This window comes from Triticum dicoccoides, chromosome 4B (assembly GCF_002162155.2).
Source record: "Triticum dicoccoides isolate Atlit2015 ecotype Zavitan chromosome 4B, WEW_v2.0, whole genome shotgun sequence".
Lineage (NCBI taxonomy): Eukaryota > Viridiplantae > Streptophyta > Magnoliopsida > Poales > Poaceae > Triticum > Triticum dicoccoides.
Window position 1 is genome coordinate 411,623,470 of NC_041387.1, and position 11,749 is coordinate 411,635,218.

At 42.7% G+C, this 11,749-nt stretch overlaps 1 long non-coding RNA gene across 1 annotated transcript; it reads right to left on the reverse strand.

Annotated features, from left to right (window-relative positions):
• Positions 1-10,154: 10,154 nt before the first annotated feature.
• Positions 10,155-11,749, reverse strand: LOC119296414. The gene is made up of 3 exons (XR_005145193.1): positions 11,685-11,749; positions 11,105-11,330; positions 10,155-10,384 (listed from the first exon to the last, which is right to left on the reverse strand). It is a non-coding gene; the product is annotated as an uncharacterized LOC119296414 (long non-coding RNA).

The window sequence follows — 11,749 nt, forward strand, 5'->3', positions numbered from 1 at the left end:
TCCAACAAGAGATAATTAATGGACTATTTATAATTTGAATTTCTCATGAGAAGACATACCACATAGTGACTAGATAATCTTGTAATATCAATACTAGATGGTATTCCTCATGTACACACATTTATAGGATTGTGAAGTGCACAACGCACATCACTTCCCAAAAATAGGATTCTCCATTAATCTCTCACAAGAGCCAACTAAGATACAAACAAGATGCGCAAAGGCTCGACGCACTACACACACATACATGATGTGCAAACCAACACACACATACTTGATTACTCAAGATAATAAAATTGGAAGCACAACATATACAACACATGCAAGGAACAAAACCAAAACATGCAAAGGGGCAAGTAACTTCCAATGTAAACTATTTAAGTACAAGTTACCGCAAGGAGGCACATTGGATATAAGATAGAAACTTGATAACCCAATTGACTTGGCTTGAGACAATATGAATGATGAAGATCCCTTAATTCTTCATGATGTAGCCAAGTCTCCAATGCCCTCCAACAACACCTATTGATCAATTTTGAGGTCCTAAGAGGTTAGTCACAATAGGCTTGGCAACCCAAATGGTTCTTTTCTTGACACCACTTTGAGTACCAACAAACTTGGCAAACACATTGCCAACCTTATACTTCCCAAGAGAATAGATATTATCAATAATAACTGGGTTGGATAAGTTACCACTAGTGCATGAAGAAGCGACATGACCTTTCTCATGACATAGGTAGCAACGTCCACTCTTCACTTTCTTCTCACTTGATTTCTCAACTTGAGAAGCATTAGCTTGAGTCTTCTTGGGAAGAGGCCTTTCTTCAACTTGAGGTTGAGCATGAGAATGAACTTGCGGCCGCTTCCCTTGTTTCTTGACACTAATGGCCTTCTTATTCAATGGGCAAGATCTAACATGATGCCCTTCAATTTTGCACTTGAAGCAAACAATCTTGGCCGAATTCTTGACTTGTTCTTGGCCCTTCTTCTTGTTCATCTTGGACTTCTTCTTCTTATTGGAGTTGAATCCAAGTCCACATTTGTCATTGGGGGATTTTTGCACACTCAAGATATTATTGAGTGTGGACTTCCCTTCATGACACATTTCCAAGTCTTTCTTCAATGAAGTGACTTGGGCCTTGAGCTCTTTGATTTCCTCTACATGGTTAGTATCAACACAAGTACTAGAGGAAGTGTAGGAATATCCTTGTTAGAGCAACAAGGAAAGGAAAGCAATTCGTCACAAGATGTAGCAACATTATGAGTTGATGAATTACGGGGATTAGCACATGGCAATATAGCATTTAGACTTGAAATAGTGCTAGTATCCACATGAGGCTCACTAGATGTTACCTTAGTCATCATAGCGTCATGAGCTATCTTTAGCATATTATGGGATACTAGAAGATCATCATGAGAGCTTGAGAGATTTTCATGGATTTCTTCCAATTTCCCATAATTGCTAGATAGCAACTCAAGTTGAGCCCGTAGCTCGACATTCTCCTTCAAAATGGATGCTTCACAAGTAATAGTGTTAGTAGCACAAGCATCATCAATAATAGCAAGAGGAGAAGCCAACTTGGCAAGCTCTTTTGAATATGAAGCTTTAAGTTGTACATGAGACTCCGTGAGTTTGTTGAGCTCACTCGTAATGACCCTAGAGCCATTTTCGAGGTGTCCAAAGTCCTCGAGGAGTTTAGCATGCGCAACTTCAAGCTTCTCATTTTTAGTTTCAAAATCATTGGCCACCTCAAGAGCTCTATCATGAGATTCCTTCACTCTAGATAATTCTAGAGCAAAAGTCTCCTCAAGAGATTCCTTGGTGGTTTGTTCAAGTTCAAGAGCTCGAGAGAGGTCCGCAATCTGATTAGCACAATCATGATCATGACCTTCCATTTTCTCAATGGTGACCTCATGCTCCTCGAGATGAGATTCCAACTCCTCAATATATTTCTTGCCCTCAATGTCAATCGACATGATTTCCATGAAGTTGGAACGAGCAATTTTATTCTTATGAAGAGCTTTAAAAATAATTTCTCCCTTAATTTTTAAGGAAGCAACATTATCATTCTCTTCATCATTATCCTCATCATCATTAGCATTAACATAATCATCAAGAGACATATTGGGTTCAAAGTAGGAGATACCTTTGAAGCCTTAGCCATAAGGCAAAAAGCAATAGATGATGTTGTAGGATCTCTTGAAGCACCATTTAAGACCACATCTTGTTCCATGGAGTGTTGAGTTTCCTCTACATTGTTAGCACAACAACTCGAGGAAATAGATACATTTTTATCATGGCAACAAGACATAGCAACCATATCATCATGAGATTTGAGCAAGCAATTTCTACATGATATGCAAGGACTATAAACACAAGCATGTGAACCATGTAAGGAGCTCGAAGTGTTAAAGTCCAAAGAAGGACCATTGCAATAAGATAGTAATGAAGGATCACCAATAACAAGCATACTATCATCATTGCAATGACCAATACTACTCACCCTAGCATTACCTTGTGGCAATCCACATGTAGGTGAAGTAGAGGAAGTTGAGAAGGCAACATGGCTGGAGGTGGAGGGCGAACAATCACCCCCACAAACTTGGACACACCATATTTATCTTGAAGCTTTGTCCACAACTCATGAGCATCCCAGAACGACATGAGTTGAAATATAACTACATTGATAAAAGCATAAAAAAACACGTTAGAAGCTTGAGCATTGAGATGAGAGTTTTTCTCATCCTCTAAAGATAATCTTTGGGGATTCTTTGGAGGAGAAAAACCAATATCTACAATTCACTCTAAATTTGGGTCCATGACCCTAAAGAGATTAAGCATGCGAATTACCCAAACATCAAAGTTTGTGCCATCGAAACTAAGATTGTCAGAGAATCCTAAACCCCTAGTTGACATCCTTACTCTCTAGGCGGTTAAGCCCTATAAAGAGAGACGAGGCTCTGATACCAACTGAAAGATCGTGGATGTCGCCTAGAGGGGGGGGGAGGGTGAATAGGCGCTTCTAAAATAATTATGGTTTAGGCTTGAACAAATGCGGAATAAACCTAGCGGTTAATTTGTCAAGCACAAAACCTACAACAACTAGGCTCACCTATATGCACTAACAACTTATGCTAAGCAAGATAAACTACAAGGTGATAGCAAGATATATGACAAGAAACAATATGGCTATCACAAAGTGAAGTGCATAAGTAAAGGGCTCAGGTAAGAGATAACCGAGGCACGTGGAGATGATGATGTATCCCGAAGTTCACACCCTTGCGGATGCTAATTTCCGTTTGGAGCAGTGTGGAGGCACAATGCTCCCCAAGAAGCCACTAGGACCATCGTAATCTCATCACGCCATAGTGCATGATGCCGTGATTCCACTAAGGTACCCTTGAGGGCGGTCACCAAACCCGTACAAATGGCAACCCTTGGGGGCGGTCACCCGAACCCGTACACTTTGGCAACCCTTGGGGGCGGTCACCGGTACCCGTAAAATTGCTCGGGGCGATCTCCACAACTTAATTGGAGGCCCCGACGCTTGCCCGGAGATTTACACCACAATGATTGAGCTCCGAACAACACCAACCGTCTAGGGCGCCAAGGCACCCAAGAGGAACAAGCTCTAGGGTGTCCAAACACCCAAGAGTAATAAGCTTCTCAAACTTCACTTCCACGTATCACCATGGAGAACTCAAACCGATGCACCAAATGCAATGGCAAGAGCACACGGAGTGCCCAAGTCCTTCTCTCCCAAATCCCACCAAAGCAACTAATGCTATGGAGGAAAATGAGAGGAAGAATGAAAGAAGAACACGAAGAACTCCAATATCTAGATCCAAGGGGTTCCCCTCACTTAGAGGTGAAAGTGATTGGTGGAAATGTGAATCTAGATCTCCTCTCTCTTTCCCTCAAGAGCTAGCAAGAATCATTGGAGGGATTGAGAGTTAGCAAGCTCGAAGAAGGTCAACAATGGGGGAAGAACACGAGCTAAATATACAAGGTTCATTGGGGGAAGAAGACCCCCTTTTATAGGTGAAAAATCCAACCGTTATGCTCATAGCCCGCACAGAGCGGTACTACTGCTTGACCTCACCGTACTACCTCAAAGGGTAGCGGTGATACTGCTTGCGAGCGGTACTAAAAAAATACATCCGTGCCTACCACCACTGGACTTGTGACGAGTTTTTGATCTGGAGCGGTACTACCACTGTAGTAGTCGTGGTAAAACTGTTAGGGAACATAGTAATTTCAAAAAAATTCCTACGCACTCGCAAGATCATGGTGATGCATAGCAACGAGAGGGGAGAGTGTTGTCCACGTACCCTCATAGACCGAAAGCGGAAGCGTTAGCACAACGCGGTTGATGTAGTCGTACATCTTCATGATCCAACCGATCAAGTACCGAACGTACGGCACCTTCGAGTTCAGCACACGTTCAGCTCGATGACGTCCCACGAACTCCAATCCGGCAGAGCTTTGCGGGAGAGTTCCATCAGCATGATGGCATGATGACGGTGTTGATGATGCTACCGATGCAGGGCTTCGCCTAAGCACCGCTACGATATTACCAAGGTGGAATATGGTGGAGGGGGGGGCACCGCACACGGCTAAGAGATCAGTGATCAATTGTTGTATCTAGAGGTGCCCCCTGCCCCCGTATATAAAGGAGCAAGGGGGGAGGCGGCCGGCCTAGGAGGAGGGCTAGGACTCCTCCTTTCCTTGTTGTAGTAGGACAAGGGGGAAAGGGAGAGAGAGAGAGGAAGGAAAGGGGGGCGCCACCCCCCTCCTTGTCCAATTCGGACTAGAGGGGGAGGGGGCGCACGGCCTGCCCTGGCCGCCCCTCCTCTTCTCCACTAGGGCCCATGAGGCCCATTAAACCCCCCCGGGGGGTCCGATAACCCCCGGTACTCCAGTATATGTCTGAAACCTTCCGAAACCATTCCGATGTCCGAACATAGTCATCCAATATATCGATCTTTATGTCTCAACCATTTTGATTCTCCTCGTCATGTCCATGATCATATATGGGACTCTGAACTACGTTCGATACATCAAAACACAAAAACTCATAATACCGATCGTCACCAAACATTAAGTGTGCGGACCCTACGGGTTCGAGAACTATGTAGACATGACTGAGACACGTTTCCGGTCAATAACCAATAGCAGAACTTGGATGATCATATTGGTTCCCACATATTCTACGAAGATCTTTATCGGTCAAACCGCATAACAGCATACGTCGTTCCCTTTGTCATCGGTATGTTACTTGCCCGAGATTCGATCGTCGGCATCTCAATACCTAGTTCAATCTCGTTACCGGCAAGTCTCTTTACTCGTTTATGTAATCATCCCGCAACTAACTCATTAGTCACATTTCTTGCAAGGCTTATAGTGATGTGCATTACCGAGAGGGCCCAGAGATACCTCTCCGACAATCGGAGTGACAAATCCTAATCTCGAAATACGTCAACTCAACAAGTACCTTCAGAGACACCTGTAGAGAACCTTTATAATCACCCAGTTACGTTGTGACGTTTGGTAGCACACAAAGTGTTCCTCCGGTAAGCGGGAGTTACATAATCTCATAGTCATAGGAACATGTATAAGTCATGAAGAAAGCAATAACAACATACTAAACGATCAAGTGCTAAGCTAACGAAATGGGTCGAGTCAATCACATCATTCTTCTAATGATGTGATCCCATTGATCAAATGATAACTCATATCTATGGTTAGGAAACTCAACCATCTTTGATCAATGAGCTAGTCTAGTAGAGGCATACTAGTGACACTATGTTTGTCTATGTATTCACACATGTATTATGTTTCCGGTTAATACAATTCTAGCATGAATAATAAATATTCATCATGATACGAGGAAATAAATAATAACTTTATTATTGCCTCTAGGGCATATTTCCTTCAGTCTCCCACTTGCACTAGAGTCAATAATCTAGATTACACAGTAATGATTCTAACACCCATGGAGCCTTGGTGCTGATCATGTTTTGCTCGTGGAAGAGGCTTAGTCAACGGGTCTGCAACATTCAGATCCGTATGGATCTTGCAAATCTCTATGTCTCCCACCTTGACTTGGTCCCGGATGGAATTGAAGCGTCTGTTGATGTGCTTGGTTCTCTTGTGAAATCTGGATTCCTTTGCCAAGGCAATTGCACCAGTATTGTCACAAAAGATTTTCATTCGACCCGATGCACTAGGTATGACACCTAGATCGGATATGAACTCCTTCATCCAGACTCCTTCATTTGCTGCTTCCGAAGCAGCTATGTACTCCGCTTCACACGTAGATCCCGCCACGACGCTTTGTTTAGAACTGCACCAACTGACAGCTCCACCGTTCAATATAAACATGTATCCGGTTTGCGATTTAGAATCGTCCGGATCAGTGTCAAAACTTGCATCGACGTAACCATTTATGACTAGCTCTTTGTCATCTCCATAAATGAGAAACATATCCTTAGTCCTTTTCAGGTACTTCAGAATGTTCTTGACCGCTGTCCAGTGATCCGCTCCTGGATTACTTTGGTACCTCCCTGCTAAACTAATAGCAAGGCACACATCAGGTCTGCTACACAGCATTGCATACATGATAGAGCCTATGGCTGAAGCATAGGGAACATCTTTCATTTTCTCTCTATCTTCTGCAGTGGTCGGGCATTGAGTCCGACTCAACTTCACACCTTGTATTACAGGCAAGAACCCTTTCTTTGCTTGATCCATTTTGAACTTTTTCAAAACTTTATCAAGGGATGTGCTTTGTGAAAGTCCAATTAAGCGTCTTGATCTATCTCTATAGATCTTGATGCCCAATATATAGGCAGCTTCACCGAGGACTTTCATTGAAAAACCTTTATTCAAGTATCCTTTTATGCTATCCAGAAATTCTATATCATTTCTAATCAACAATATGTCGTCCACATATAATATTAGAAATGCTATGAGCTCCCACTCACTTTCTTGTGAATACAGGCTTCTCCAAGTGTCTGTATAAAACCATATGCTTTGATCACACTATCAAAGCATTTATTCCAACTCCGAGAGGCTTGCACCAGTCCATAAATGGATCGCTGGAGCTTGCACACTTTGTTAGCACCTTTTGGACCGATAAAACATTCTGGTTGCATCATATACAACTCTTCTTCTAGAAATCCATTCAGGAATGCAGTTTTGACATCCATTTGCCAAATTTCATAATCATAAAATGCGGCACTTGCTAACATGATTCAGACAAACTTAAGCATCGCTACGGGTGAGAAAGTCTCATCGTAGTCAACCCCTTGATCTTGTCAAAAACCTTTCGCAACAAATCAAGCTTTGTAGACAGTAACATTACCATCAGCGTCAGTCTTCTTCTTGAAGATCCATTTATTCTCGATGGCTTGCCGATCATCGGGCAAGTCAACCAAAGTCCATACTTTGTTCTCATACATGGATCACATCTCAGATTTCATGGCCTCAAGCCATTTTGCGGAATCTGGGCTCATCATCGCTTCCTCATAGTTCATAGGTTCGCCATGGTCAAGTAACATAACCTCCAAAATAGGATTACCGCACCACTCTGGTGTGGATCTTACTCTGGTTGACCTACGAGTTTCGGTAGTAACTTGCTCCGAAGTTTCATGATCAATATCATTAGCTTCCTCTCTAATTAGTGTAGGCGTCACAGGAACCGGTTTCTGTGACGAACTACTTTCCAATAAGGGAGCAGGTACAATTACCTCATCAAGTTCTACTTTCCTCCCACTCACTTCTTTTGAGAGAAACTCCTTCTCTAGAAAGGATCCATTTTTAGCAACGAATGTCTTGCCTTCGGATCTGTGATAGAAGGTGTACCCAACAGTTTCCTTTGGGTATCCTATGAAGACACATTTCTTTGATTTGGGTTCGAGCTTATCAGGTTGAAGTTTTTTCACATAAGCATCGCAGCCCCAAACTTTAAGAAACAACAACTTTGGTTTCTTGCCAAACCATAGTTCATAAGGCGTCATCTCAACGGATTTTGATGGTGCCCTATTTAACGTGAATGCAGCTGTCTCTAAAGCATAACCCCAAAACAATAGCGGTAAATCAGTAAGAGACATCATAGATCGCACCATATATAGTAAAGTACGATTACAACGTTCGGACACACCATTACGTTGTGGTGTTTCGGGTGGCGTGAGTTGTGAAACTATTCCGCATTGTTTCAAATGTAGACCAAACTCATAACTCAAATATTCTCCTCCACGATCAGATCGTAGAAACTTTATTTTCTTGTTACGATGATTTTCCACTTCACTTTGAAATTCTTTGAACTTTTCAAATGTTTCAGACTTATGTTTCATTAAGTAGATATACCCATATCTGCTCAAATCATCTATGAAGGTGAGAAAATAACGATACCCGTCGCGAGCCTCAATATTCATCGGACCACATACATCAGTATGTATGATTTCCAACAAATCTGTTGCTCGCTCCATTGTTCCGGAGAACGGCGTTTTAGTCATCTTGCCCATAAGGCATGGTTCGCAAGTACCAAGTGATTCATAATCAAGTGATTTTCCAAAAGTCCATCAGTATGAAGTTTCTTCATACGCTTTACACCAATATGACCTAAATGGCAGTGCCACAAATAAGTTGCACTATCATTATCAACTCTGCATCTTTTGGCTTCAACATTATGAATATGTGTATCACTACTATCGAGATTCAATAAAAATAGACCACTCTTCAAGGGTGCATGACCATAAAAGATATTACTCATATAAATAGAACAACCATTATTCTCAGATTTAAACTAATAACCGTCTCGCATCAAACAAGATCCAGATATAATGTTCATGCTCAACGCTGACACCAAATAACAATTATTCAGGTCTAAAACTAATCCCGAAGGTCCATGCAGAGGTAGCGTGCCGACGGCGATCACATCGACTTTGGAACCATTTCCCACGCGCATCGTCACCTCGTCCTTAGCCAATCTTCGCTTAATCCGTAGTCCCTATTTCGAGTTGCAAATATTAGCAACAGAACCAGTATCAAATACCCAAGTGCTACTGCGAGCTCTGGTAAGGTACACATCAATAACATGTATATCACATATACCTTTGTTCACCTTGCCATCCTTCTTATCCGCCAAATACTTGGGGCAGTTCCGCTTCCAGTTCCCAGTCTGCTTGCAGTAGAAGCACTCAGTCTCAGGCTTAGGTCCAGACTTGGGTTTCTTCTCTTGAGCAACAACTTGTTTGCCATTCTTCTTGAAGTTCCCCTTCTTCTTCCATTTACCCTTTTTCTTGAAACTGGTGGTCTTGTTGACCATCAACACTTGATGCTCCTTTTTGATTTCTACCTCTGTAGCCTTTAGCATTGCAAAGAGCTCGGAAATTGTCTTGTTCATCCCTTGCATAATATAGTTCATCACGAAGCTCTTGTAGCTTGGTGGCAGTGATTGAAGAATTCTGTCAATGACACTATCATTTAGAAGATTAACTCCCAGTTGAATCAAGTGATTGTTATCACTACTGGAATCTGGCACTTTGCCATCTGCCATGGCAGATGGCAAAGGCATGGTCGGCGGATGGCAAAGGCTTTGCCATCTGCCAGCAGATGGCAAACAGGTCGTCCGAAACCCTGCCGGTAAAGGCTTCTTTGCCGTCTGCTGGCTGATGGCAAAGAGCCTGTGACTTTGCCATCTGCTGGCAGATGGCAAAGCCTCTTAACGGGGTTAGCCCCGTTAGAAGGCTAACGGCATACTTTGCCATCTGCCAGCAGATGGCAAAGGCTGCAGGCTCTTTGCCATCTGTCAGCAGATGGCAAAGGCTGCATGCTTTGCCGTCTGCCAGCAGATGGCAAAGAGGTTTGCCATCTGCTGTCAGATGGCAAAGAGCCCAAATAGGCCAGCCCAAAAGTTACATGTAGATGACACGTGGCCTCTTTGCCATCTGCCAGCTGATGGCAAAGCTCTTTGCCATCTGCCAGCAGATGGCAAAGTGACTATATTGCCCCATTTAATTTTGTTTTTTCTTATATCAATTCATTTTCATAGAAATCAAACACAAATAGATTTATATGACCAATATAGCATATTCAACACATATTACCAATAGTCATGAACACATATGTATCCAACACATGTTACCAATAGTAGCAAGTTTCATCCGTACATATACATAGTTTCATCAATATTACACAGTTTCATCCATAGGTAGCAAGTTTCACAAGGTCAAAACAAAAACTCGACCATAACGAGGACCATAACGTAGTCGTTGGCCCAACTCGGCTGCACCACACCGAGGCACTGTTGTTCCATCGAGCTCGACCATGTGCGGGGCTTCATCGTCGTCATGGAGGTCCCGGTGGTCGTCCTGGTCCCTGGAAAGTGCACCTTATTATTTCATTTCAGAGAAAGCGTGAAACACGAATGGCATGTATGTAGATCCCCAGGACAAGCAAACTTAGCTAGTAAATATGAACAAGGACTACTATAGCATAGGATGTAAGTACTGGTGACTACTAGACCTATATTAAAAGTAAACAGAACTAGCTCGGATAACAACTCTATAGCACTAATGTTGATGCATTCAAGTTACTACCATTCAAGTATGCATACATATCATAATGTTCCAAGTATGCATACATATCATACACATCAGTGACGTTAACTTGTTCATAAGATTCATAACACTAAGTGCCAAATCCATTGATTTGTATAAGAAGGTGCCATATCCATTAATTCACATGCAAAGGCAAAGAGTGCTGCTGAAATTAACAGTGCGTGCTTCATCAAATTTTCTTAATTAACAGTGCCAAGTTAATAAGTGCCTTGCTTGTGTAGATCCATTAATTCATGTTAATCAGGAAACAATGCACCCAAATCACAAAATCAAAACACGCAATGTTAAAATACATGGACAAAGTGCCAACAGATGATATGATTTTCTTGAACTGTGCAAGCAGCATCACAGATAACTCTTATGAACATATGAACCTGTGCCAAATACAATATATGAATAAAGTGCGAAGCAACATCATGGGCAAAAATTACAAAAAAACATGGTGGAATAGAGGGGATGGGGAGAAGCAAAGCCTCACTGGATGTTAAGGAGGAGCACGAGGAAGTGGTGCCGCAGGCCCCGCACTGACGGCGGGCGGGCGGGCGGCCTCCAGGCCAGGGGGTTGCCGGTGAGATCCAGGAGGATGGTCAGGTCGCCGTCGGGCGTCGGCCTGCTCCCTCCTCTTCTCTTGCCCTGCTCATTCCATCCTCGTCTGGGAGGCCGAGGACGTGTTGATCATGGTCATGGCGGTTGACGGTCCAGATCTGGAAAAAGGTAAGAGAGGTGAGGGAAATTGGAAGCTCAAACAAACAGTTTTTCCCCTTTAATTAAATTTTGTTGTCACTCCAAAAGTTCTTAGTTGGTACCCTCCTGTGATGCTAAATCAGCAACTAACCTTTTTTTCAGAGTAGCGAACCTATCTAATAAATATAAAACTGTAACAGGGAAGCTTTAACAACAGAGTAGCTGAGGCTTAGAATTTACTGAAGATGATCAACAACAGAATGTATTTGACAGAGCAAGTAGAAACTACAGAGTAATGCTTCAGTAACCACAAGTTTGTCTCTGTTTCCTTGCAAGAACAGTGCAAGTAGAAACTTCTTTTTTGCCTTCATTACCTCACAGATTCAAATACAAAGGTAGGCACCCTGACTCGATGTTAACCACAACATGCCTCCTCACA